Source organism: Ascaphus truei, chromosome 1 (genome assembly GCF_040206685.1).
Source record: "Ascaphus truei isolate aAscTru1 chromosome 1, aAscTru1.hap1, whole genome shotgun sequence".
Classification (NCBI taxonomy): domain Eukaryota; kingdom Metazoa; phylum Chordata; class Amphibia; order Anura; family Ascaphidae; genus Ascaphus; species Ascaphus truei.
The window spans coordinates 537,180,290-537,207,319 of NC_134483.1; the positions used below are offsets into that span (position 1 = coordinate 537,180,290).

General features: G+C 47.6%; 2 long non-coding RNA genes across 2 annotated transcripts in view; one reads left to right on the forward strand and one right to left on the reverse strand.

Annotated features, from left to right (window-relative positions):
• Window positions 1–15,431, reverse strand: part of LOC142467341 (uncharacterized) — a 55,393-nt gene extending 39,962 nt beyond the window's left edge. The window contains exon 1 of the long non-coding RNA XR_012788369.1: window positions 14,515–15,431. This is a non-coding gene — a long non-coding RNA (uncharacterized LOC142467341). The remainder of the gene's footprint in view (window positions 1–14,514) is intronic.
• Window positions 1–27,030, forward strand: part of LOC142467334 (uncharacterized) — a 124,138-nt gene that overhangs the window by 85,608 nt on the left and 11,500 nt on the right. The window lies entirely within an intron of this gene.

A 27,030-nucleotide genomic window follows, 5' to 3' on the forward strand; every position in this document is an offset into this window, starting at 1 on the left:
TTAATAAGAGACGACATTGTATTTACATCACCGAGACGCCCATCTGCTGCCATGAACGTAGAGCGACGCTTGTTTGGGATCTCAGGATGGATTCGCTTTAACCCGGGCATTATGACGGTGGTTACCAGGAGAACACCGAAGCTGCGTACACCAAGGAAACGCGACAGGAATAGCATGTTTGTGAAGTTTAATGGGCAAATGTGGGGCAAAAAAAAACGTACAAGGGGTATCAAGGAAAAAAACGTTGCAATTTCAATGGGACTTTGATCCAGTCACAGAGGTGATTGATGATGGTCGCTGCGCGCTGACTACCAGATCTTCTAATATCCCTTGTCACTCCTGCAGCTTATCACTTCTCCTGTGATCAACGGGGGCCAGTATTAACATTAAAAGAAAAAGCGCACAGAGAGACTTGATCAATAAAAATAGGTGATATTGTATATAAAAAATAAACAATAACACACTTACAAAAAAAAACATTCTGATCTCCACAATACCAGAGCTCTGATGTAAACTTCAGCATGAGTCCCTGTTGATGGTAAGTAGATGGTGCCACACGATGGTCCCACAGTCACTGAGGTATCAGATATAAATGCCCATGTTAATGCCACATAACGCACGAACACACACGTGAAATATTGCGTTAGCAACACACCGCACTTACGAGTGCAATAACATCTTCTATATCTGTATTATGAACCAAAACTGCTCCACTTGTGGCTTGATTAGGGTGACCATATTTGTCCCGGCAAAAATCGGTGCTCAACGATTTACGCATGCGCGAAGAGCGCTTGTCACTTGGCGGCTGCGCATGCGCTATCCACACTTGCTGACTGCGCATGAGCCATCGGAGCTTGCCAGTCAAGTGACGATCGCACGTGTGCACGAGCAGCCGCCAAGTGCTGATTGTGCATACGCAGAAGGCAAGTGTTTATCGCGCATTCGCATGACTAGACAGCAAGTGTCGATCACGCATGCGCGGCCAACTGAATAAAAAAACTATTTCAGCACCCCAAAAAGTCAGGAGAGAGGCCTAAAAACCGGGGCTGTCCCAGCTAAACCGGGACATCTGGGCACCCTAACCTTGATGCACAAGGGGTTATGTATCAGTCTCCCGGCTGCAAAGGTGGGGCAAAAACTGGAGCCAAAATCTGAATCAAATGTATCAAAGCAAAAAATCTTGCAGTTGGGTGATTCTCAACTGTGACCCCCAGATCAAAGGAAAAACTCCTGTTGCTTTCTTTCTATGAGAGAGTCATTTACTTTGATAAACATAGTGCGATTTTTGCACTGGTGTTTCCCCAGTTTTGCAGTTTGGAGACTTTACAATTTTACTAAAAGACCCAAGACAGAATCCACAAAAAGGTCCTACAATATGCACTCGCAATGATGACCATATAAGTCCTAAAGATATATTATCTCGGCATAGAATCAGGATATAGTAGGTGAATTAGCTAACATACACAAACTTCTATATAGATGTAAGGATCATAACAAAAAATAATACAATTTTATTGAAGAAAAGAAAAAGAGAGGTGATGTAGAATAGCGCTAATGAAAATGACACAATACTGCACCGACACACTTTATTCGAGCAAATGCCCAGTTTGTACCTGGCAGATACCTGGAATGCGCTGCTCCTCACCTATGACAAGCCCCGTTGCGTTTGCCTTCCCAGCCTGGGTTCATGCCTGGCTGACGGGCGGCTGATCTGTTAAATGATAATGATTAGGATTTAATAGGCTGCAATGCTTCGCGTGTCTACCAGATGGCATAAATTCATGAATTGTAATGCAGTATATATATATATACTGTGCAGTATTGCAGCCAGCGGGAATAAAATGCTTCAATCCCTGCCTGGAAAATAACTCAATGCACTCGGGCAGAAAACAGTCACAAACCTCAATACACCCGGGTATACCCGAATTCGTGGGACTAGCCGAGCTCGAATAAAGTGTGTCGCCAGTGTATATCCTATATAGGGGTGAACACTAGTGGTATGCTAGGCAGCCTGGAAAAAATCTGACAGTACAATCAGAAGAATAGCATAAAACAAAAAGAGATACCGGCGCCTAATAAGTCCCTGAGGAAGTGTGCTTAGACAAACGAAACGCGTAGGGCTATCTCTTTTATTCTTGCTGGACATTAAGGACATACAGGACAAGCAGGTTCACTGCTGATGTTGCAGCTCGGTGTGGAGTGACAGAGAAGGGAACATTGCCGCTTCCTCCAGCTCCGTCGGACGGGCCTGCCAGGCCCTGACGTCACGTCCGGTGACGTCACTACCGGTCCCGGCTCACATCGGAGACATCACTTCCGGGTCGGATCAGGAGACACGGAGGAGCACACGGCGTGTGTGGCGCTCGGAGGATTCTCTAGACGTGGAGCTGACAACCTACCATCATATGCTTATAACCTTTAGCCGTCCTGTGAGTGTCATTCAGGTTTTACCCAACCGGATTGGCGTACCCATTTTTGACCAGCATTTTATTCAATTTAGTTATATTAAAACTACCTTTTACTAATAGCTTTGCTTTTGTGTTTGTGTTTGTCTGTCTTGTTAGTATTGTTAGTCAGTCTGTGTATTCATGTCTGTGTGAATATATATAACAGTGTTGCACTAATCATCTCTCTTTTTATTCCATGTCCCAATCCTGTGAACGGAGCCACATCAAGTCATTCTGAGACTAAGAGACAGTGGATCATTTTGGGACTGGTATCATTCACAATTTTATTGAAACCTTAATAATAAATATGCATGAATATGTACAGTGATTATTAAAAATCCTCCTGGCGGCCGACCAGAGCTCAATATAGATAGGTATTTTGGACCACTGTAGGACTGGTAGTAAAGAGTGTGAAGTAGAGAGTATATGCTGCCAGTGCAGCTATAAAGAGAACATTGGATACAGATATCCCTTTAATGTTCCGCACCCCACAGGTATAATGTATCACAACCCTATAGCATAGATGTAATCACATAAGTACTGTATAATGGCTGACATAGCCCTATTAATGCTTAGGATAGCACATAGCCAGTATATGCTGATGGGTGTAACCCGTTCATACATCCATAATTGGAGTTGCCAGCAATTAGTGCAATATAGATAGGTCTATTTAACCGCTATAGGACTAGTAGTCACAAAATAGTGTATATAGAGTATATGCCGTTATAGAGGGAACATTGGATACAGATATCACTTTCAAGTTCCCAGCCCCACTGATACAGTCTCTCACAAACCTATAACATAGATATAATCACATAGGTATAATAGCTGACATAGCACTTTTAATACTTAGGATAACAAATGGCCAGTATATACTGATGGTTTCACACGTTTATACATCCATGATTGGAGTTGCCAGCAATTAGTACAGAAAACTCAATGTGAGAGCTGGTAGCAAAAATGGCTAAACATAGCCCCCCTCATTCCTTTCTGTGTATGTACATACTTGTAAGTAGGATAAAACATAAATGTTACAACAATATAACCATTTCTAGGATAGTTCCACACTCCTAAGTGCAACAAAGTACCCTTCAGCATAGATACAATGAAACTAGGGCTCTAAGTGCCCAATAAAACAGCTGTGCTGGCCGTATGTGAGAGAGTATCAAGCCGCCACGCCCCTGGACGTCACCGTTGTGACGTCAAACGATCCCCCTGATGTGCGTGTGCGTCACATGAAACCAGGAGTTTCAATATATTTATAATATTCCTCCTCGCATCCCGATCCTATATCATATCCCTTAAATTGATAAATCTCTGGTGAACCCGCCTGGCCGCCCATTGTGTCTGGAATCGGATCTATGACTCATTTATCACAGTACGTTGACACTTTTTGGGCTCCCCTCGCTAGTGCACTCCCTCACTATTTACGTGACAGTATGGATGTTTTAAATCCACTACAGAATATAAATTGGCATGCACATTATTTTTGAGTCACTTTTGATGTAAATTCACTTTACACATTGTGATGACTCCGTCACAGTGTAGGATCTTGTGTCCCAGATTAAGGTAGTATTTCTCTATATGGGGCTTATTTACAAGGATTAAATAATACAGGCTCACCGTCCCTTTAAGTCAAAACAAAATCATAAAATAAAGGCCTAGTCCTCTTAGGAGACTAATTACACATTCAGCTTCAACCCTTACTAACCAGATGGGCAGCTAAGATGGTTACCACACCAAAACGGGTACTATTATAGCTGAACATATACCGTCTCTGAACACAGCAATAAAGTGTTTCGCTTATCTGTTACTCTAGGGTTTGGAGCAGATTCCCCCGCTTCAGCGCGGCCTCGTGTCCTTCCTTCCTACTGTCCCGGCTAAGCTCATTCTAAAGCTTGCCGGGAGCTGGCCGGGAGCGTAGCGGGCTAGCCGCGGGTCTGCTCTCCGTTTAAAAACGGAGTTTCCTGCGCGGCGGCCGCTTCAATAGATAATGGCGCTTACTATTGAAAGCTCCCGAGGCGCGGGAAAACCGGCCGGTTTTGGCCGAAGAAAACCCACGCGCCGCCCGCGCTATTTTTAAACTGCGGGGGCACTGCAGCTGCCCCCGCATGAGAGTCAGCCCAGCCGCCACTGTAGGTGAGCTCAGCCCACAAGAGCTCAGATAATCTCTCCTCTGTAAATCCAATGTTTAAGGACAGGACATCTCGCTTCAGCACGGTCTCTCGTTCTTCCTTCTTCTTCCTGAGATTAACAACCCAGGCAGTCCCAGCAGGCTCTGCGACCACCGTCCAGTGAGCCTAGGGGACTGTGCTAGCTTCACATAGCTGAGGAGAACTCTTCTCTGTCCCCCTTCTCTGGGAACAGCAGTCAGTCTCATTGTGTATAGTCACTTCCTGACATTTAAAACTCCATCTGCAAATCAGGAGTTCAGCCTGCTCAATTAGCTAGCAGCTACTGCTGGCTTCTCTAGGGAGATTAACTCTCTGTGCATTGGAAAGTCCCATAGCTGCCCTATTCCAAGTGATAGTATCAGAACATGTATACGTCAGTGGTAGTATCAGAACATTGACAGTGATAGTATCAGAACATGTATACGTCACACACAGGGTATTGAAGCGGTAGCACACACAGCTCCCTCCCATGTAACAGATACACACACATTTTCTTTATCAACAAGATAAATTAACCAGTGCACAACAGGCTTTTATTATTACTAGTATCGCATACATACTTAATCACAATTTTTTTTTATTTGAGGGTAAATACTACATCTTGACCAATGGGACAGACATGGGTACTCGTTTCGCTCCCGAATTATGCGGGATTATTTATGGGTCTTTGGGAATGCGAGTTTATATGGAAAGATCATACATTTAAGAAATATATTGAATACTACAGACGCTACATAGACGATATTTTGGTGATATGGTCGGGGTCTGTAGAAAAATTAGAGGAATTTACAATATATCAGAACAACAGAGAGGATTGGCGGACAGCCAAAAAATGCCTGGAAGCAGATTCACACAGCAGACGATCGTGGGTGACTGCGTTGGAATACTCATACTTGGTGTACCTCGCTGGGACCGGACGGAGATACTCAAAGACTGTCACACGGAGTAGGACTACGGAGGTATTTCATTTGATATTTACCCTTTGCTGTGCCTACCAACAGTTCATACGAAGCCTATTTACTCCCTCCTTAATCGGTCCATTACTCTCCCTATGATTACTATTCACTGCTGTTTTATTACACTGCCATGTTCTGTATGTACTGCCAGGACCATGCTATACCCACACTCAATGTTGCTGATTTGCCTAATATCAGCCAAATCTATCCACAATCGTGTGTGCATTTACTCACAGCATCAGCGGTGTTGTGAGCTGTGAATGGTCAGTTTTTCTCACGAATTTACAATATATCTAAATGACAAAAATATTGTCTTAAGTGGTGAACATAGCCACAATAGAATGCACTTTTTATATCTTGAATTGGAGACCGTGGACAATGTTATCACCACAAGAACATTTTTTCAGAAAGTCGATGTAAATTCCTATTTAAATTATAACATCAACCATTCAGCACAATGGCTAAATCAGATACCTTATGGACAGTTTCTGAGGATACGTCGGAACTGTTCAGCCATTGGGGATTTTGAGAGTCAATGTGACATATTAAAACAAAGATTATTTGATAAAGGATATAGTGAAGATCATGTGGGGACGGCTATTGTTAGAAGTAGAGAGACAGCAAGAGACACATTATTAATACCTAGGGTGAAAAAGATACTTCCAAATGTTCAGGATACACCCATGTTTAAAGCCGATTACTGTAGACAAGAGTCAAAAATTAGAAAAATGATCGGCAAGCACTGGGTTATTCTCAAAATGGATCCCATTTTTGGGCAGAGAATTGTACCAAAACCGAAAGTTGTCTTTTGAAAAGCTAAAAATCTTATGAGTATTTTGACGCCCAGTGTCTTGAAAAAACAAACTGTGAAAGATGATCACAAACAATTCCTGTCTCAACCCATAGGCAATTATTGCTGTGGGAGGTGTAAAATGTGTAAATATATGTCTCGTGATAAGGTGATTGTGAACTTTGCCACAGGTGTGGAACACAAGGTGTCACAATAATTTATTAACCGTCTTTCTAACTTTGTCATTTATGTTATCAATTGTCCCTGCAATTTATATTATGTAGGAAAAACAATCCGGCACTTAAAGATACGTATAGGGGAACATATAAATGGGATTAAAATGCACAAAGATTGCTAGATAAAGGAAAGAAAATACATAACCTAATATTGCATTTTTTTAGAACATCACTATGGTAACCCAGAGAGTCTACATTTCAAGGGCCTTGAAATAGTAGAGAGAAATCCAAGAAGGGGTGATAGGGAACTTACACTCCTACAACGTGACCAGTTCTGGATTTTCACATTACAGGGTAAATCCCCCTTAGGCCTCGAGGAAATTATAGAACTCAAGCCATTTATCAAGGAGGCTTAAATGAATTGACTGTGCTTCATTTGAGTTACAGTGTGCATATTAAATCTATATGATCATGTTCTTTCAAACATTAGGGTTTCATTTTACCGTTCTGTGATCACAATATACTCTATGTAATTCATATACTAATGAAGTTGGATTACTCGATATGGTTTGGTTCCCCATGATTTTTAATAGGGGGTGAGAATCATATATAGTATCATATATAGTATCATCGACCTGGTTAGATTGTAAACCTCTGATGATGGAGATTGGGATCCGTTTGGATGTATGTAAAATGGTATTTTATTAATCATTTTTGAATACCACATTATTGTATTGTTATTAGATGATTGGATGTTCATTATAATATGATTAATTTTCATTTTGTGTTGAATGGATCACCTCCAATTTTTTATCTTTATTTTGGGTTCGCCACTCCCTCCCTCCCTCCCCCTCCCTTCCATTCCTTCCCTCCCTTCCATTCCTTCCCTTTTACCCCTATCCTCTGGTACATCCCTTCTCCTTTCCCATCCATTCCCCTTTTCCCCCTCCTATCTGAGTAACAGACCCACCCCCTGACGAAGCGTATTGACACGCGAAATGCGTAGGAGGTGTCTGGTCTGTTCTTTCAGCACGCAGGACGGAGTGACGTCACACACTGCAGTGTTCTATCTCCCTAGCCTTTGGGAGGATTACTCACAGGAGCTCCGTAATCAGTCTTTTAGGCCTCCCCTGGACATATTTAGTGATTAACCCTTTTTGCCTCTGTAGCCCTCTTTCCTGCTAACATAGAAAGGCTACTAATGCTGTATGTACCTGCTGGCTCAGCGAGATCTGGGCCTCCGCTAACTGGGAGCCTGGGGTAACAATATGTTCTTGGCAGCGCCTCCACTTACCCAGGATCCCCAATAAGCAAGATTCCCCTAGGTAAAAATAATGATAACAAGCCTCAACGTAGTAACCTTTTACTAATAAGTAACTGCAAAACCTTAGCGTACACCTATTAGGGATAAAACACATATAGTCACAGTACATGAACAGCTGATATTCAGTAAATATACACCAGTGGCCTGGCCACTCTCCACATTGAGTAATGTCACTTCCCACCACCGCGTGCACCCCACACCGTGTCCAATGTATAGACTCAGTCCCTTGGTTACTCAACCCAGTGTCCCCAAAGAACCCTCCCCCAAGACGGGATCAGCACCTGAAGGTACCGGTGTTGGAGCACGTGGTCTCTCCCCCACGCTTCCCTTTCCTGCCTGCCAGCAATCCCTGCACTCCTATTCGTTCCCTGGTGTCATGTGGCTCTGCTGAGGCTCATGGGAATTGTAGTTTACTTCAGAGCCTCCTGGTTATTGGCCAGCCGTTCGCGCGCTTGCACTGCGCATGCGCAAACTCTCTCCGTGCCTCCGGTCGCGCATGAGTATTGCGCAATGCCCATACAACATGGCGGCGCCCTGTGCTATCGGGCCGCCGCGGAACCTCCGGACGCTTCCTCACAGCACCCCCCCGTGATTGCGCCCTGCAGCGGAGGTACAGAGGGGAAACCAGAACACCCCTTCACCTCATTACGCCCTCGCTAGGTGGGTGCATCAGAGGGATTCTTCAGGAACAGCTTGTCCGGTGACTGCAATTGTGTTTTTCATATTTTATTGTAAGTTTTATCTTTGTTTATATGGTTATAAAATGGTTTATATGTGAAATTGATTCCGCCTTTTTTTTGCGCTCCTCTTTGTTTTGTTTGTCTGTGTTCTCTAGTTTTCCCCCATTTGATCGTGGGAGAGATGGGAGCTGCAGGATCAGCATCAATTTGGGATGTTTTTGGAGATCCTAGGATCAGCGATGACCCATACCCCCGTTTCCCCTTCCCCCTGCTATGTCGGCTATTATACTTACTGTATGTGATTACATCTATGCTATAGGGTTGTGATACATTATACCTGTGGGGTGCGGAACATTAAAGGGATATCTGTATCCAATGTTCTCTTTATAGCTGCACTGGCAGCATATACTCTGTACTCCACACTCTTTACTACTAGTCCTACAGAGGTCCAAAATACCTATCTATATTGAGCTCTGGTCGGCCGCCAACCGCCCTATCATGGAGAATTTCTAATTATCACTGTATATATTCACATGCATTTTTATTATTACGGTTTCAATAAAAAGTTATTATTTTTTGTTATGATCCTTACATGATCTACGTAGGAGTTTGTACAGTATGTTGGCTAATTCACCTACAGTACTATACCCTTATTCTATGCCGAGATAATATATCTTTAGGACTTATACGGTCATCATTGCATATCCACAGCAAGTGTATATTGTAGGAACTTTTGTGGAATCTATCTTGGGTCTTATAGTAAATTTGTGAAATTTTCCGACTTTCACCCTGAATTGCGTTTCCTGTGAAATATTTTGAACACTGTTAATAGGTAGAGCAGCATTGGTCATTTTTTGTGTTTGGGGACTTTAGTAAGTAACCCTCATAAACCCTCATTTCGCTTAGGTCAGGGGTGGGAAACTCCAGCCCTCAAGAGGTTCCAACAGGTCAGGTTTTCAGGATATCTCTGCTTCCGCACAGGTGGCTCAATCAGTCGCGGCTTCAGCACAGGTAGCTCAAGACTGTGCTGAATCAGGGATATCCCTAAAACCTGACCTGTTGGTGACCCTTGGGGACTGGAGCAAGGCATGCTACATTGATGCTCAGACATACTGTACCAGCTGTCAGTGATGCTATTTGCCAACACTTTGCTCTTAAATGGCATTGACATATCCCCCTCCAGGAGCCCATGGGGTTAAACCTCGGAGAAGGAAGGTGTGAAGTTGGGGCTTTGTGAAAAGTCTTAGAATGGGACTACTGAAATGTGAAATGCTTTGTGTAAACACAGACATGTCCAGAGGCGCTAATTGGTCCAACCAGCAGGAAGAGATGCACTTGTGATAAACACCTCCGCTGAAACACTCTTAATGGGCTCTGGGACAGATAATCCTTAAATTAACCATATGCTGCCAGCAGGATCTGCAACACAGGGGTTAAAGCACTGCTCATTATGAATCTTAATAGAGCAGTGGTACCAGTCGTGTGATATGCTGTACCACCAGACCAAGTAGCAGCAATCTTCTTTACAAACTTCTTATAGTTTTAAAGCCTTTCATTGAATCCCCTGTGCTGAAGCAGGGTTATCCTGAAAACCTGACCTGTTGCGTAGGGTTGCCAGGTGTCCAGTATTGAACTGGACTGTCCTGTATTTGAACACCCTGTCCAGTACAAAATGAGAGGTAATACTAGACGTGTGTGTATGTGTCCTGTGTTACCTCTCTGGAAATAGTGACCGGAGGGACCGCGGGATTTCCCCGACCACGGCTGTTGCTAGGGGCCTGGGCAACTTCCTCTATCTTCATTGGCTGCTGCTGGGTAATGCAAGCAGGAGGAGGTGTGTGAGGAGCCTGTGGGTGGGGCCAAGGAGAGGAGGAAACAGCACGGAGAGGAGAGAGGCGAGAGGGGCGTGTGTGTCTCGAGCACGTCGCCCCTTCCAGCATTGACTCCATTATTTGTAGAGAAGACACCTGGCAGCCCTACCTGTTGGGGGGTCTTGAGGACTGGAGAACCCCTGGACCCCCAATCTACCAGCCCTGATGAAGGTTCCTGTTGGGACTGAAAAGTCTATGTTTTAGCGGTAATTAAATAAATCCTTTTTTTCAGGAGTGCCCAACCTATGCTATTGGATTTCATTGGTGAGGAAGAACCCCCCACTTTCTGGAGGCACCACCAGTATTATTATGTCTTTATATATTTTGGATGCTCAGTTATACCTTTTTTTTAAGCAGTGTTCTCCCATAAGACCCTGCCCGGCACTGTAACACACCTTATAGCCTATTCAAGTCATTGGGCTGTGCCTGTAAGGTGTCTCGAGTGCTGGCCAGTATTTTAAGGTACTGTAGAACAGGGGTGTGCAAAGTGAGGGGTGCGAGATTCGCTGTGGGGGACGCAAGGTGTACAGAGGCCCTGCGCAGTTCCCGAAGGCATTTAAATTAATGGCAAGGGAGCTGCAAGGCCTCTGTAAACTTCTGCTTGCCGTGGTTCAGACGGCTCCTGGTGACGCATCGCCATGGCAACGCGGCGTCAAATGGCGCCGTGGGGTCATGTGATGTTGCGTTGCCAAGGCAACGTAACATCATTATGCCAGGATGTCAGAGCCAAAGTAAGCAGGGGGGGCGCGAAAAGAGGGGGACAGCCGGCAAGGGGGCGCAGGGAAAAAAGATTGCACTCTCCTGCTGTAGAAGATTAATCAGGAAATATGGTGTACAGTGCTTCACAAGAATACATTGCTGCTCTAAAGCAGCAGTACAGGGTTCATGTTTTATTTCTTGAATACAGGTTGGAAGCAGGGGGTCTCTGGAGCTTAACTGTGTTCATTTCAGCTCCGGAGACCCCCTGCTTCCCGAGACACTTACCTCCGTAGGGAGTGCTGGCATCTCTGCAGCCAGTGAACTGTGTGCCTAACAAAATGGTGGCGTTTAAACGTCCCGTGTCATGCCGGCCAATAGGAAGCCATGACGTCCTCCGGGGTGGCTTCCTATTGGCCCGCGTGACTGGAACATTTAAACTCCTCAGAGACACTGGCACCTCCTACGGAGGTAAGTATTTCGGGAGGCAGGGAGTCGCTGGTGCTGAAATTAACACAGCTCATTTCCGGAGAGACCCCCCGTGCTTCAATCCTGTAATAAAATTAAGAAAATGAAACGTGTATTGCTGCTTTAAAGTCACAGGAGAAAATGCATCAGGTTGATGCAATGTGCTCCCAGAAATGTTCCTTGTGTGTCAGTGACAAATGCATGAAACGTTTGAGCTTCTAACATCTGCGCTGATATTTTGAGCAGCTAGCACTGCCATTGTAATCCTGTACTGTACGCGCCTCTGCAGACCTGTTCTCCCATAGAACTGCTACCCCCTAGTCGTTCTGTCCAAGCTTAATAATGAAACAGGTTAACTCAATTCCTACTCCTTTGCTAAATGAAGTCTTCTTGAATTTCTGAAGTATTTATTATGAGACCATAAAACAGAAATAAAAGGGGGGAGAACGTTTTGGGAATGCATAAGAATAAGGAATAGGTAAGAAACACAGCTCTCTCACAGGGGGAGCAGTTGGGAGAAGCTGTGCAGGGGGCAGCAATCTCTGAAAGGAAGGAACTAGAACACAGTCCCAGAGGGAAACAGACTGGACTGAACACAGTGACAGGGAGAAAGGAATCTATTGACTGAAGCAGGGGGTCTCCAGAGCTGAATCTCATTAATTTCATATCCGCGGACCCCCTGCTTCCAGAAATACAGACCTCCGTGGGGCCCGCTGGTAGCCGCTCCGCTCTGCTAGCAGGGATCACTTAATGCTGTTCCAAAGCTCCCGCACCCTGTGAGCCAATAGGAAGCCGTGACGTCATCCGGTGAGGCTTCCTATTGGCCCAAGTGACCGGGAGCTTTAAACTTTGCTAAGATACCGGCAACGCCTATGCAGGTAAATATCTCTGGAAGCAGGGGTCCCCAGAGCTCAGATAGGAGACTTCCTGCTTCAAACCTACGTTAAATCTTAATATATAAAATCGAAAGGTTGGTACTAGCTGCGGTGAATGTGATCAGTCCGTGGCCACCCCGACTCTCATTGGCCAAATGGTACGCCCCACTGTGACACACACCTCCCACACGACTCTCATTGGCCAAAATGTACAGTGACATCTCACACTCTCGCCCCTGTCTACACACACACACACACACACACACACACACACACACACACACACACACACACAGCCATCCCACAACTCACAGTCATGCTGTCACCCCTGTGTACACACTGCTTACTCACACACTGCTTACTCCCCTGTAGCTAACACTCATGCTCACTCCCCTGTGCACATGGCCGGACAAACCGCCGGACGAACCGCACTCCCTATAGACAAACCGGTCTTTACATTTATTTATTACTTCACTCTATAAAATAGGACCTATACTCAATTTCATTGACATTATTAATTATCCGCAGTCACAATATCTGTGTTTAACATTAACAAATCACCGCCAGCCCATCCTATATTTACATTATGAAATGCCCACTTTAACAACATCTCCCGCTTCCACAATGTTCACGATCCTCTATTAAAATATAAATCATCCTCACCTCCCTCCATGGCGCGCAGTCACCTCCCTCCCCGGCACTCACTCACCTCCCCCCCCGGTGCTCACTCACCTTTCCCCCGGCGCTCACTCACCTCCTGCCCCGGCGCTCACTCACCTCCCCCCCAGCGCTCACTCACCTCCCTCCCCGGCGGGGGGACAGGCAGTGGGCAGGAAGCCTGCAGCTGCCTCGCGGCGCCGAGTGCCTAAGATGGCAATGGCCGGAAGGACCCCCTTCCTCCCTCGCGGCGCCGAGTGCCTAAGATGGCGGCGCCCGGAAGGAGAGGTGACATATCTGTGTGTGTGTGTGTGTGTGTGTGTCACTGTGTGTGTGTCACTGTGTGTGTGACACTGTGTGTGTGTGTGTGTGTGTGTGTGTGACACTGTGTGTGTGTGTGTGTGTGTGTGTGTGTGTGTGTGTCAGGCACTGTAGGGTGGGGACCGGAGCTGCGCATGGGTGGGGGGAGGAGCGGAGAGAGAGGGGGGGGTGGAGAAACATACAGGGGGAGTGGAGAAGAGGGACCTGGAAATTAACCCCCCCCCCTCCTGTCCACTGTCCCCCCCTCCTGTCCACTGTCCCCCCCCCTCCTGTCCACTGTCCCCCCCTCCTGTCCACTGTCCCCCCCCTCCTGTCCACTGCCCCCCCTCCTGTCCACTGCCCCCCCCCTCCTGTCCACTGTCCCCCACCCCCTCCTTTCCACTGTCCCCCCCCCCTCCTGTCCACTGTGTCCCCCTCCTGTCCACTGTGTCCCCCCCCTCCTGTCCACTGTCCCCCCCCCCCCCTCCTAGCGGCAAATTTAACTCACGGGTAACGCTGGGTCTCTCAGCTAGTAATAGATAAATAAAAAAGAGCATGAATTGTTCCTTTAACTTTTACAGAAGCAAATTTTGATACATCAAATTATAACTGTAACGGGTATTCCCCCCCCCCAATCACAGATCTGATGTGGGTGCAAGGAACATACGGTGTTACCATAGGTGTGGTGCATTACCTGTTGGCTCACAGGAGGGCTGAGCTTCCGCCACGGGGAACCTGGGGCAATTATACTAGGGGTAACCACTTACTCAATTCAGCGCCTCCACCTGCGATGGCTCCCACCAGAGGGGGAGTGGTTCCTCGCAGGACAATCAATAATAACATACACGGTGAGGTAAAATAACTAAGGACTTTACTAACATGCAAACAACATATCACGCAATACCTTTATATAACCTGTGTCCCTCTCTAGAGGAGACACTTACTGCGTCGCGCAGGACGCTTCCCCAACACCAGGTGATCCCACCCAGTGTCCCGAGAATCCCACCCAATGTCCCGCACTCTTGCAGAGGGAACGTGGGTGACTGCGCAGTCACAGTTACACTAAGGGGCCCGTTGGTGCACTTATGACTGTATGGTACCTGCCGAGCACTCGGATCAGCAACTGGCTTCGCAAAGGGTCAGACGTGTGATGAATCCGTCTGATCCTCCAACCGAACTCCTTTGTACGCAGACCGCCAGGGCGGACTCCCTCTGGAATAGTCTCTGCGGACCCCAACGTGGGTCCGAACCGCTTCACAGGAACCGCAGCGTCCGCTGAGTCCCTAACTAACACTTGGTACTAACGTGACAGGAACCCTAACCTAGGGCCTGTCCCTGTAGTACAGCAACCTGTAGTGGCTTGGGGAACTCTTATGGGCCTGCAGGGGTTATGGCCTGTCCCACTCCCCTAACTACCCAAGTCCCTTCAGCCTCACTAAATGCTTGCAGCCAACGTGCTGCGCAACAAGGTGCCTGCCTGTCAGACCTCACAGCACTAACAGCCGTGACTCTGACAAGGCAGCACTCTATACTAAGGGCAGCGTCCCTATCTTGGGCCTCCCTCAGCACTTACCCACTAAACTAGTGGGGAGTTGGGGCCTACCTGGGGTGTGGGTACCTATGTGGGGCAGGAGCTGCACTCGCTCCCCGCACCCTTCCTTCCCTCACAGCTCCCTGACTCCAACTCTCTTTAACCTTTCTTTCCCAGCTCCCACTAATGTAAGTGGCAGGGTCCCTAACCTGAGGGCTGCCCCTGGCAACACTCACCTTACTGGGGAGCTGAGCTATCTCGGGCCCTGGGGGTGCTGGCCTAGTACAGGGAGTCCCTGACTCCTGTACCCTACCTCCTTCCCTGGGCTGCTCCGGTCTCTGACTGCCCAACGTGCTGCAACTGACAAAAACCCTGTCTGCACACAACATTGTTGCAACTCTGCAGCATGAGAATCTGCCAGCTCTATTGGCTTCAATGCTGCCTGTGACCAGGGTGAAAGTGCAGTCCCCAGAGGCTGCTGGGAATTGTAGTTCTTGGTACAGCTCTTTTCTATGGGGACCGCGTGCACGATCTTTACTGCGCATGGGCGAAGCTCGCGCCACAACCAAGAGGGCGGTGCCCGCCGGGAGCAGTTGCCGTCCCCTTCCCCCACTGCCACAGGGGTAAGGCAGGGGGCAAAGGAAAATCAGGGGAACCGGGGGTGACCCCCTTACATAACATTGCATGAAACCACGCCTCCCTCTTCCACCTCCCTAATTACAGTTTATTCCTGGCAGCAAAGGGGTTAAAACCAGGTTGACCATATTCGTGAAGGCGGACTCCGCATGCGCGCTCGCCGTTCGAGAACCGTGTATGTCGGCCGCTTATGCGAAAGCGCGATCGGCTCTTACCGACCGCTCCTGAGCATGCGTGATCAGAACTTGCGGCTCATGCATGCGCGGCCAGCGCAGAAAAAAAAACTGTGACAGTGGCCAGAAAAGTCGAGACCCGGGGACAAACGGGCGAAAAAACAGGGGTTAAACCCGGACAACTGGTCACCCTCGTTAAGACCCAATCTTCTCATTTGCTTGTCATCTTTAGCTGCCTCGTTAAGATCTTGCAGACAGTCGTGATCACTGGGAGCGCTGTAATTAGGTTAATGCTGGCACACATGCGTGTGATGGACAGCGGTTTAAACCAGGTTGGTCATGCAGAGAGTATGGTTAGAAGAAATGTCAACTGTGCCCTTCCCGGGATCAGCGCATCTGCACTGCGACCTGATGAACCTCTGCCGGGGGTTTTAAAGATGCAATTCCTCCGTAGCCAGCCTAAAAAACAACGTTTGGTAAGGAACTCAACCATCTAATTCTCTCCCTTACAAAAGCTAACCATGCATTAAGCAAAGATGGGGCTGAATTTTTGTTTCTCTCCAGAGTGATTTCTTTTCCCTTGGGTGTCCCTTGAATGTGGGGAGTGTTTTGCAATCAAGTGTTTCCTCTAACCTTTTCCCCACCATATCGCTATCAGAGAATAAATAAAGGTAAGGGGAGGAGGGCGGAGGGTAAATGCTTGTCGAACACACGGTGACATCAGACATGACGGGGAAGCCAGATGGAATCAAAACCCTCAGCTCCCCTTCGTTACAAACCGACTTACATTTTTTTTATATATGTAACACGCCCCCCCCCCCCCCCCCTTTCCCGATCTCACATAGGGACCAGTGCTGGGGAGATAGGCGTATTTCCAGGTGTGTGGTGCTATACCTGTAGGCTGCAGGAGTACTGAGTCGTCTGCTAGTTGGTAATGAGACAGGAGCAGGACAGGCTTGGACAGATCTTTGGGTTCTTCTTGGGGTTGGTGTCAGCGTAGGGTGACCAGGTTTACAAAGGTAAAAACCGGGACACATTAAAAAAAAAAAATTATAAAACAAATTAAATCACCAACTGCGCTTTATGTCTCTCCGCCACTCTCTGTCCCCCCTTCTAAGGCCTCGTCCAGGGTGGGTAGAGGCGCGCTGGTGCTCCAGCGCTGCGCCCTGCTCGGCCGTGCTTTTCCTGGCCGGCTAGGTGCGCGCGCGACTGGGGGCGAACCGCTCACGTGACGCGCTTGCGAGCAGCAAATTCAAAATTTGCTCACTCGGCAAGCGGCTGAGCAGGCGCGCCTACCCGCTCACACAGGACACGTGCATTGTCGCAACGTGTCCAGCGTGAGCGCCCGCTCAGTGCCACGTTGGACGAGGCCTTAGGCTAAGTCCCCGCTGGCGCTGAGCGCGCTCATGCTAGGAGAGCGCTCCAAGCATGAGCGCCGGGCGTCCTTCATATACGCGCGCGCGGGGGAGGGGGGTATTGCGGGTAGTTGAGCGTGCGGGTAAGTATAAGTTTTTTGTTTACTTAAGCGCCGAGCGCGGGTGAGCGTGTGTGCCCACGCACGAGCGCCGTGCGCTCAGCGTGAGGGGGGACTTACATATAGCTATATATGCAAGTAACCGCCGCCCGCTCAGCGCTAGCGGGGACGCAGCCTTACACACACCCATTCTCTCTCTCCCTATCCCTCCATTGTCGTTCCTCCCATCCCTCCATTTTCATTCCTCCCCATCCTCGTACAACGCCTCATCTTTCCCTTTTCGTTCCACCCTTCCCATTCTGTCTCTCTCCCCATTCTCTCTCTCCCCATTCTCTGTCTCTCTCTCTCCCCCATTCTCTGTGTGTGTGTGTCTCTCTCTCCCCCCATTTTCTGTGTATGTCTCTCCCCCATTCTCTGTGTGTCTTTCTCTCTCTTTCCCCCATGCTCTGTGTGTGCATCTCTCTCTCCCCCCATTCTCTGTGTCTCTCCCCCATTCTCTGTGTCTCTCCCCCATTCTCTGTGTCTCTCCCCCATTCTGTGTGCGAGTCTCTCTCTCCCCCATTCTCTGTCTCTCTCCCCCATTCTGTGTGTGTCTCTCTCTCCCCCCCATTCTCGGTGTGTGCGTCTCTCTCCCCCATTCTCTGTGTGTGCTGCCTCTCTCCTCCCCATGCTGCCTCTCTCCTCCTCACCCCCATGCTGCCTCTCTCCTCCCCCCATGCTGCCTCTCTCCTCCCCCACAAGCTGCCTCTCTCTCCCCCGCCCATGCTGCCTCTCTCCCCCGCCCATGCTGCCACTCTCTCCCCCCCCCCCATGCTGCCTCTCTCTCCCCCCCATGCTGCCTCTCTCTCCCATATGCTGTATCTCTCTCCCCGGCCATGCTGTCTCTCTCTCCCCCCATGCTGACTCTCTCTCCCCCCCCATGCTGACTCTCTCTCCCCCCCATGCTGACTCTCCCCCCCTCCCATGCTGCCTCTCCCCCCCAATGCTGACTCTCTCCCCCCCCCATGCTGACTCTCTCTCCCCCCCATTCTCTGTCTCTCTCTCTCCCCCCATTCTCTGTGTGTGTCTCTATCTCTCCCCCATTCTCTGTCTCCCCCATTCTCTGTGTCTCTCCCCCATTCTCTGTGTCTCTCCCCCATTCTGTGTGTGAGTCTCTCTCCACCATTCTCTGTGTGTGCGTCTCTCTCTCCCCCATTCTCTATCTCTCTCCCCCATTCTGTGTGCGTGTGTCTCTCGCGCTCTCTCTCTCTCTCCCCGCCCCATTCTCGGTGTGTGCGTCTCTCTCTCCCATTCTCTGTGTGTGCTGCCTCTCTCCCCCCCATGCTGCCTCTCTCCTCCTCCCCCCCATGCTGCCTCTCTTCTCTCCCCTCCCCATGCTGCCTCTCTCCTCCCCTGCCCATGCTGCCTCTCTCCCCCGCCCATGCTGCCTCTCTTCCCCCCCATGCTGCCTCTCTCTCCCATATGCTGTATCTCTCCCCCCGCCCCATTAAGCCTCTCTCTCACCCTGCTGACTCTCTGCCCCCCCCCATGCTGCCTCTCTCCCCCCTCATGCTGCCTCTCTCCCCCCCATGCTGACTCTCTCTCCCCCCATGCTGCCTCTCTCCCCCCATGCTGACTCTCTCTCCCCCTGCTGACTCTCTCTCCCCCCCATGCTGACTCTCTCTCCCCCCCATGCTGACTCTCTCTCCCCCCATGCTGACTCTCTCTCCCCCCCATGCTGACTCTCTCTCCCCCCCATGCTGACTCTCTCTCCCCCCCATGCTGACTCTCTCTCCCCCCATGCTGACTCTCTCTCCCCCCCATGCTGACTCTCTCTCCCCCCATGCTGACTCTCTCTCCCCCCCCATGCTGACTCTCTCCCCCCCCCCATTCTGACTCTCTCTCCCCCCCCCCCATTCTGCATCTCTCTCTCCTGTCTGTGTGTATCTGTTCTGGTCCCTACCTGCCTCTGTGGAGCAGTGGGGAGGGGGGTGGGGGGGGGGGGGGGGGGGCAAGTAGGGGGGAAGCCATCTTGAGCCCAGGCAGCAGACTCCGAAGCTCCCACTGACTCACTGCTGAGGCTCCTCTGCCTCTAACCCCACCCCCACCCTCTGCAGCGACAGTTGGACCGGCCTCTGCTCTGTTCCTGCATTCTTGCTCTCTGCTGTCCCCCCTGCTCAGATGGTCAAAACCAGGACAGCCACACAAAAACGGGAGATTTTAAAGAATGCAGGGAAGCCGGGGCAGGCATTAAAAAACCGGGACTGTCCCGGCTAAACCGGACATCTGGTCACCCTACCCTGTTCTAGCCCATTTATCTTGCCTACAAAGTCATAAAAGGTGGTTAGGGAAGTGGCAAGAATTATATCAGTTAACAGCGGTGGCAACAGTTCTATAATCGCCTCCGGAGGCAGATAAAGTAATAATCACTTTTCTGAGCAGTGTTCAATACAGCGGTTTCCAACCTTTTTTTGTTGTTGTTGTTAAGGTACCCTACAATTATATTGTGAAAATCTGCGGAACCCCAGCCCTCACTAATAGCACGTCTGAGATCAGATGCATTGTAAGTAACCCCAATCCTCTCTAATAGGCAGCCGACTACACCATTGTGAGGTCATCGATGACCTCATCAAGCAGTCACAACGCTGCAAATTTACACCTATAGACTTGCGGTAAGAGATGGTTTGAGTTGATTCCACAGTAGTGGCAAGCTTTTTTTCAACAGTACATTGTAGAGTCCACTTTAGATATTATTGCATTGTAAAGAACCCTGACCCTCGGAGGGGAGAGAAATACTTACGAGGCGTAGGGGAAGGACTGAGTGAGAGTGGGGTTATTGGGGGTAGGGGGGGAGAGGGGCTGAACGAGGAAGAGAGGGAGTGAGACAGAGAGGAGAGAAATACATGAGAAGAGGGGCGGAAATAGAGAAGGCACACGAGGTGTGTGTAACGGAGTGCTCACCACAAACAAGACGTGACCACGACGCCGAGGTGGGGATATATTAACAACACCAACCCACAGCCGCGTGGGCACGTCTGGAGTGTAGATTGGTCGAGATTGCCGGGTCGAGGTTGGAGAGGTCTGGATGGTCAGTGATACTTGCCGAGTTCGGGTTAGGGAGGTGCGGATCGTAGAAGGTACTTAGCCGTGGTCTGGATTGGAGAGGTGTGGATCGTCGAGGTACTTTGCCGAGGTCGGGATTAGAGAGGAGCGGATCGTCGTTGGTAGCCGGGGTCAGGAGTATTGAAGAGTGGAGTCCGGAAGAAATAGCCAAGGTCAGACTAGAGGAGAGCTAGGAACCAGAATAACAAGACAGGACAAGGAGGCAAGAATCGCAGCAAGCCCTTCGCTCATAGGAAGGTTTATGCTCAGCCGATGAACCAGTGTGACGGCTGAGCATATAAAGGAGACAGGCACAAATGGGGAAGAAGCAGAGTGGAGGCGCGTCAGCAGTGCCTGTTGTGATTGGCCGTACCGGAGCAGGAGACAGGAGTGGGAAGAGTCCGTAAGGATGGTGAGTGACACGGTGCAGGTGTGTGCACGCTGCGCGTCGATGATGTCACCGCGTGGGCACAACCTGGGACCAGAGGGCAATGTATTTACCTCTGCGCGGGATACGCGCGCCCCTAGGATGGTGGCTGATGCCAGGTGGAGGAAGGGGCGCTTCACGGATGATGGAAGGAGCGGGGGGCCCGGTCACGGGTTGGGGCAAGTGCTTGGCGTGCCGAGCGCATTGCGGATCACGGATCCTGACAGTGTGAAAGGTGTGGGGGGGGGGGGGGGCTCGCAAGACCACCAACACAGGGGTGACACACCGGGAGGGCCCTGGTTGTAACTCTAGTCCCGGGCCCCGGGACCTCTGTCTGCAGCCCTGGCTGTATTACACAGCTTTCCAGCACAGCCAGGGTTAAAGAAGTGCATAGTCAACAAACCTACTCACAGACAGCTGTTTCAAACTTTTGTGTCTTATCAGTGTGAGGCTAGTTATACTGGCTTTGCAATATGAAGCTGGGATAGGTTTCAACCACACATCGTATACATTATGGTGGATAAAAAAAAAAGTATCCTGCACACTCTGTAGATCCAACATGCTGGAGAATGCACTCGTTTTCTAACGGAGTCCCAGTGCTAGCCGCAGTGACCTCTTGCTGTGTTCCCCTGTTCCCTTTTTCCATTCTCCCATGACATTATTTTAACAGTAGGATGGCAGATGGTTGGGGGTTGTATGCCTTGATATAGAGATCCTGTTCAGCTCATTGCTTATGATAGGATAATGTTATCTTTATCACATCTCATGCATTCTCACCTTCCGCTGCCCTGCTGATAGCAAGGGGACACTAAACTGAAGCTGAGAAAGTCATCTTTTATTTACACTGCATTTTGCACACTTTCATGGGCATTTCTGACAATATTTAAACAAACCACCTTCATTTGAGCTGTATTTGCTGCATCTTTCTGCACACCGGCACTTTTCTGTCTCTGAGCATTAGTGATGACTGACCAGCTTGGTAGTTTATTCAGATTACATGGTGCCAGTTTTCGGAGAGGGTAAAACAGGGTCACTAAATGCCAAAGATGTCCCATTTTTGTCTGGTTTGCAAATGATATTGTATTTAACATTGTTACATTAAACACTTTACCTTTTTATAGCCACACAGTTAAAAAAATAATAAAATAAAGCGCAACGCCTTCTGCGATGAAATCATGCCAGAGCTTTACGGGATCTGTGGGGCATGAGTATCAAGGCCAAAGTGGAGCCATTCTGAAACAAAATAACTGTATCAAAGGAAAAGGTCCAGTTGAAATCAATAGGATGTCTCTCCAGAATTGCACCATATTTGCCTTGATACATAGACCTCTTAATGTTTATATATATATATATATATATATATATATATATATACACATATATATATATATATATATATATATACATATATATATATATATATATATATGTGTATATATATATATATACACATATATATATATATATATATATATATACATATATACATATATATATACATATATATATATATATATATATATATATATATATATATATACACATATATATATATACATATATACATACATATATATATATACACATATATATACATACAGTATATACATATATATATATATATATATATATATATATATATATATATATATATATATATATATATATATATATATCACATAAGATACATAGACCCTTTAATGTTAATATATATATCACATACCAGTATTGGGGAGAATGTCAGCACTATAATTAAAAGGGTTACTTGAATCTCCAGGCGCTGCATGGTTTTAGAACAGGGTATCATGGCTTTGTAAACCATCAAAGAATGGATCCAAAGAATTTAATGGATCCAGAAACAGATCTAGAGTACAGAAATTGTGTGGACATTGCTCCCGGTTCCAGATTTACATGCTTAAGAGGCTTATGCCACCTTTGATCTGGAATATTTTTCTGATGTCAGGAACAGCTGCAAGAAAGGCGCAGAAAAATGGATGCATCGTATTGTAATACTTGCATTGTTAACTCCACCTATTTACACCTACTGACACATATTATAACACATATTATAACATTGTGTCACACATGTTCTCCCCTAAGCACTATGGCCTGGAGTCATCCAACTGCAATAATGCAAACAAAAGCGTTACAGTATTTTTATGGTGCAAGTCATCCACTTTGTACCGCTAAAAATAACACATTTACTAGAGCGGCTGAAAAAGAGAATCCGGATCAGCACCAAAATCACTAAATACCGCAAATGTAGTCATCTTGATGCTAGTCATTAAGGCTATCTCAGCCATCTCAATGGGAGTGTAGATAGCCACATTGCAATCAATGGGAAGATGTATTACAATTTGGTAATTAACTCCATCCAGGATGAAGACTGCCCTTCAGGACTGTAGGCCCCCGAACAAATGGAAAAAAAGTGACAATGCCTAACCATAAAAAAAAATACATAAAACTAATCCAAGGCCTGATTGCCACCAAAACACAACAATTAAAAAAACATAAATATCAATCTAAGGCGCCATGGTCCAAAAAAGAATAATACCATAACAAATCAATCCAGGCCCCACGGCCTATGTGTAATCCAAGGCCTGCGACGACAGCGCCCCAGTTGATAGAAGACTCTTTATAGGAAAGTATTTATTTATTTTCTTCTTTCTCTGTGCTTGGTTTAAAGGAATTACTGGTATATGCTAAAGATATGTGCGCCACAAAATGAAACAATAATGCATCAAAATCGTCCACCAAGTTCAAATTGGTGTAAACCCTAAATAGACTGCACCCTAAAATATATTTAGTGGTAATGGCCCTGACGAAATAATATTGCTGAAATGAATATACTGTTGATATATGACTGAAATGGACTGGAGGGGAGGGGGGGTCTCTGGAGAAGGATTGAAAGTGATGTTCAGTTTCCATTTTGTAAAGTCAGTTATGTCTAGTATCCATTTTATGTGAAGTAATGTGTGTGTGTGGTGTGAATGAGAGAGTTCCGTTTCTAAGTAGATTTACGACTGTGCCTAAAGTAACACCCACATTCTTGTGATAGTGAGTACCAGGTACGTATTCATAGCTGTTTTGAGGCCAGTTCTAAGCAGGTTTAATGAGCTGTAAGATGATTGGTTTAAGAATTAAGGAGTGGTTAGTATAATCTGCCTAGTAACACATTTTGAACAAAGGAAATTAAATGTATAAAGGTTGCTGCCTGGACACTCCCTGGCAGAGAGAGTCTTGTAGACGTTTGAATGAGTATGATAATATATGTGAAATAAACTACTTATTATCAACTGGACCCCGTTTGTCAATTTGGAACATTGACAGGCCCAAACATTGCAAATATGCCAGCTCTCCACACAAGGCTCCTGCCCTGCACTGCAACACGGGAGCAGAAGCCTTGTTAGGAGAGTTGGCGACTTTGCGATGTTTGGCGCCATTACTACCTCATTCTCCTGTCTCGTTGTTACATGCTGTAACCGGGACTGTTTCTTCCTGAATGAGAGAGGAACTCTGGTGATATTTTTAGATCATCTACTTAGAATTTATATACATTTTTGGGGGGTTTATGTACTGAGCAATATTAGATTTGCATTACTCCAACTGATGTAATCTCTTTCTATTAATTACTATTATAGTACCTAGGTACTTATACTGTACAGCTCATAAGAGGATCTATTACAGGTTTCCCCGATTAGTCTTCCTGCTCTCCATTGCCCTGACACTGCATGTATATATTGCTATTGTGGCTCCTGGCTCTACATTAATATTTAGGGATTTTATATTTCATGGTGTGAATATCTTCCATAAAAGTATTTTGTATTCTTTTGACACAAGTGTGTTGGACCTGAGACCCCTGGACATTACCCCAAAAGGGATTCTGGTCAGAAGAGAGACTTGGTTTGTCCTGAGACTGGGCCAGTGCAAACTCCAAGGATACAAGAGACAGGATGAGAGGGCAAGAATTACCCAGAACAGCTACACCTGAGTCTTGTGCTGTTATCTTCAAAGTGTCCTTACCCGAGAGAGACTGAAACAACTGCTAGCACAGGGCAATGATATTCATCCCACATCTGCAAGGCTCAGGGATAGGAGAGAAAAGTTACATCTGTAAGCATTATAAAAGATAAGAAGGTGCGATGAGGTCGGAGCATGCGCAGAATGGGGTATGAGTGACATGGTGTAACTGCTTTTTGCAAAAGGTATTATGCCCTGAGTAAGATTGAATGTATGTATGTACAGGCATACCCCGGTTTAAGGACACTCACTTTAAGTACACTCGCGAGTAAGGACAAATCGCCCAATAGGCAAACGGCAGGTCGCGCATGCGCCTGTCAGCACGTCCTGATCAGCAATACAAGCTCCCTACCTGTACCGAAGCTGTGCGCAAGCGGGGAGACTATAGAGCCTGTTACACATGCGTTATTTACATCAGTTATGCACGTATATGACGATTGCAGTACAGTAAATGCACCGACAAGTGGGGAAAGGTAGTGCTTCACTTTAAGTACATTTTCGCTTTACATACATGCTCCGGTCCCATTGCGTACGTTAATGCGGGGTATGCCTGTGTTACATACATGCTCCGGTCCCATTGCGTACGTTAATGCGGGGTATGCCTGTGTTACATACATGCTCCGGTCCCATTGCGTACGTTAATGCGGGGTATGCCTGTGTTACATACACGCTCCGGTCCCATTGCGTACGTTAATGCGGGGTATGCCTGTGTTACATACATGCTCCGGTCCCATTGCCTACGTTAATGCGGGGTATGCCTGTGTTACATACATGCTCCGGTCCCATTGCGTACGTTAATGCGGGGTATGCCTGTGTTACATACATGCTCCGGTCCCATTGCGTACGTTAATGCGGGGTATGCCTGTGTTACATACATGCTCCGGTCCCATTGCGTACGTTAATGCGGGGTATGCCTGTGTTACATACATGCTCCGGTCCCATTGCGTACGTTAATGCGGGGTATGCCTGTGTTACATACACGCTCCGGTCCCATTGCGTACGTTAATGCGGGGTATGCCTGTGTTACATACATGCTCCGGTCCCATTGCCTACGTTAATGCGGGGTATGCCTGTGTTACATACACGCTCCGGTCCCATTGCGTATGTTAATGCGGGGTATGCCTGTGTTACATACACGCTCCGGTCCCATTGCGTACGTTAATGCGGGGTATGCCTGTGTTACATACATGCTCCGGTCCCATTGCCTACGTTAATGCGGGGTATGCCTGTGTTACATACATGCTCCGGTCCCATTGCGTACGTTAATGCGGGGTATGCCTGTGTTACATACATGCTCCGGTCCCATTGCGTACGTTAATGCGGGGTATGCCTGTGTTACATACATGCTCCGGTCCCATTGCGTACGTTAATGCGGGGTATGCCTGTGTTACATACATGCTCCGGTCCCATTGCGTACGTTAATGCGGGGTATGCCTGTGTTACATACATGCTCCGGTCCCATTGCGTACGTTAATGCGGGGTATGCCTGTATATCTTTATTTATATAGTGCCATCCATGTACACAGCAGTAACACACGTGACCTAATAGGAAACAGCACTTCAATATTAAAAGTAGACATCAGGAAAAGGAGCCCCTGCCCCGAAGAGCTTACAATCTAAGTGGTAAGTAGGGAGAACTTACAGAGACAGGAGGAGGCTGTTAAGGTCAGTGTGTCTGCAAGGGGTCAAGGTCAGTGCATATGAGATGTATAGTTAGGGACGGTGCAACCACCAGGCGACCTAGATGGTTACCTAGAGCAGAACATGTTGGGAGGGGGGGGGAGGCCTGCAGAGGCTGGGAGAAGAGCAGAATTCTTTCCTCTACCTCAAACTGCTATTCAGGTAGGGGGGGTGCAAAAACAGAGGGGGGTGCAAAAACAGAGGGAAAGGGGGTGCAAAAACAGGGGGAGCGGGTGCAAAAACGGAAAGGGAGTGCAAAAATGGAGTGGGAGGAGGCGTGCAAAAACAAAGGGAAAGGGGGTGCAAAAATGGAGTGGGAGGAGGCGTGCAAAAACAAAGGGAAAGGGGGTGCAAAAATGGAGTGGGAGGAGGCGTGCAAAAACAAAGGGAAAGGGGGTGCAAAAATGGAGTGGGAGGAGGCATGCAAAAACAAAGGGAAAAGGGGTGCAAAAATGGAGTGGGAGGAGGCGTGCAAAAACAGAGGGAAAGGGGGTGCAAAAATGGAGTGGGAGGAGGCGTGCAAAAACAAAGGGAAAGGGGGTGCAAAAATGGAGTGGGAGGAGGCATGCAAAAACAAAGGGAAAAGGGGTGCAA